The 2,008-nt window shown below is 38.6% G+C and overlaps 2 protein-coding genes across 4 annotated transcripts in view; both read right to left on the bottom strand.

The window, feature by feature from the left end:
- Positions 1 to 901, bottom strand: part of galm (galactose mutarotase) — a 10,387-nt gene extending 9,486 nt beyond the window's left edge. For 2 of the 3 annotated variants that reach the window (XM_014003708.1, XM_014003868.1), the window contains exon 1: positions 790 to 900. The gene's annotated coding sequence lies outside the window, so the exon portion shown is untranslated. Of the gene's footprint in view, positions 1 to 789 lie in introns of all 3 variants that reach the window. The other variant, XM_014003789.1, reaches the window with a different exon arrangement.
- A 983-nt stretch (positions 902 to 1,884) lies between these two features.
- Positions 1,885 to 2,008, bottom strand: part of si:dkey-191g9.5 (rap1 GTPase-GDP dissociation stimulator 1) — a gene marked incomplete at its 5' end in the record, with an annotated part of 23,960 nt that continues 23,836 nt past the window's right edge. Inside the window, 1 exon segment of the mRNA XM_014003586.1 lies at positions 1,885 to 2,008.

The raw sequence follows: 2,008 nt of genomic DNA, 5'->3' as shown, positions 1-2,008 counted from the left end.
TCCATTGACTGTCATTATAATTTAATAAACATTAATATTTCAAAAACTATAAGTTTTACAGGCACCAAAAGGCATAGCCATCATTTGGCACAGGAGCTTTACAGATATAAATTACAATGGCAGCTCGAGGACAAAGTAAGCAGGAGGAGAAGCATGGCAAAGTTGAGATGACTTGAATGGGAAACGATACACAATAGTGTGCATCTGATCACTAGTCCAGGCATAACAATCCTATGAGGGAGGCGCTTCCAACACAGGGGAAACAGATTTTCACAGGGGAACTGAATTTCGTACAACACCTGCATTAACCCTGTCAGGGCACTAGGGCTGTGACCCCCAGACTGGAAGAACGGCTCTAGCAGATTTAAGGAACAACCTCAGAGATCTCTGCCCAGAAGAGCACAGAGACGCTGCGCAGAAACCTCAAGCTCGGACCAAGCCTGCAGTGAAAAGTGCAGCCACCGTGTGAGAAAAGACGAGTTTACAGTTTATTGGAGAAAAACTTAACTAAAATAAATATAAAATAGAAATAAGAGGCAGACATTATTCATTTTAGAGGGATAAACCATTAGTTGTAACATCCATGTCTTTATTGAACAAGTGATTTATTCACGGGGTTTGTTGATTCTGTCACTCTCTGAACTCCTGACAATCAACTACATTTCTAATCAACAAACAGCGCGCGTCTTGCTGCGGGTGACTCACGTTGTTCGTCAAGGTCARAGAAAGAAAGAAACTCTCGAGAATGAGCTGAAATTAATTTTTAAACAACTATTTTAAACTTCTTACCTCGAAATATGTCATGAAGCGTAGAGCTGCGAAGTGCAAACAGTCCGCTGAGGGCGGAAGTCACGTCACGTGACGTGAAGTCACAACACGAGCCCTCTGCTGGAACACGTCGATAGGTCCGCCATCTTGGAAGGGGAGACTTCGGCCAAGAAATCCATTGAAGGGAATGGAGGAGATAAGGTTTTATCAYGATTAAAACATTTGACATTTCCGTAATAAACCACAAAAGTGCTAAAAYAAACAAAAGACCGCGTCTGTCAGTGTTGGGCTAAAACTAACTCAAATAGCCTAATTAAAAGATTAGCTATTAGGCACAAAGTTGTTTTTAACTTGTTATAGAATTTTAATGAGGACATTACATATCATGCAAAATGCACTTTTTTGAGGTTAAATGCATTTTGTTGTATACCTGGAGTCTCTAGGAATGCAGAAAATTGGAATTTATTTTCTCCCAGTGCTGCGAAAATATCTTTGCAGTTTTTTTGGGGTCATTTTCAACCTGCTCAGCTTTCTGTATTTTGTATCTCAATTATTATTATTATTTTGCAACAAAACTGCAGAGTTTGGACTTACCAACTACAGCTTCTTTGTTTTCATCTGGCTTTGGGTCAGACTCTGGCTCCAACATGCAAGGCTGGATGGAGCTCTGTTGTTGACATCTTGTTATTAATTAGTAAACAAATGTTTAGTCATAAACCTCTCAATCAAACTAGAATGGATCGCTCTGGAARCTGGATGGGGATTTAAAGAGACAGTCTCACAACAAGTCAAATTAGGAAAGAATGAAGATGTCTGTTTCGTAGAAACAGTTTGTTTTCAACATAAAAAATAATTGTGACACACCTCAGAAAAGGGGTGAAAGAGGGGCTTGTGGAGTTACAATAAGGAGGAATTCAGAGCAAAGCATTGCAGTGCCACATTATATAGACCCCAACTGAATGATTTAAACATGGAAAAGTATTTAAAAACATATCTCCTTTAATACAGTTATCTCTGTATTAACAATGATTCAATTTTACCAATCTATTTAGTTCAAAATTACATTATTACAAGTGAGTGAGGAAGTAACATGTCAAAAAACATCTGTAGCCAGAGTGAGATATATCAGGTTTTATTTCATGTGTACAATGACACACAGAAAARGCTACAAAATTAGACAACAGGCCAAAGCACTATAATGAAGGGAAAACTACTGGATCTCCATCAGAACTCTTCCAGT

The sequence above is a fragment of the Austrofundulus limnaeus genome, unplaced genomic scaffold (genome assembly GCF_001266775.1).
Source record: "Austrofundulus limnaeus strain Quisiro unplaced genomic scaffold, Austrofundulus_limnaeus-1.0 Scaffold0, whole genome shotgun sequence".
In the NCBI taxonomy this organism is placed as follows: Eukaryota; Metazoa; Chordata; class Actinopteri; order Cyprinodontiformes; family Rivulidae; genus Austrofundulus; species Austrofundulus limnaeus.
Note: the sequence above shows the minus strand (reverse complement) of the source record. Positions and strands in the feature narration are given on the sequence as shown.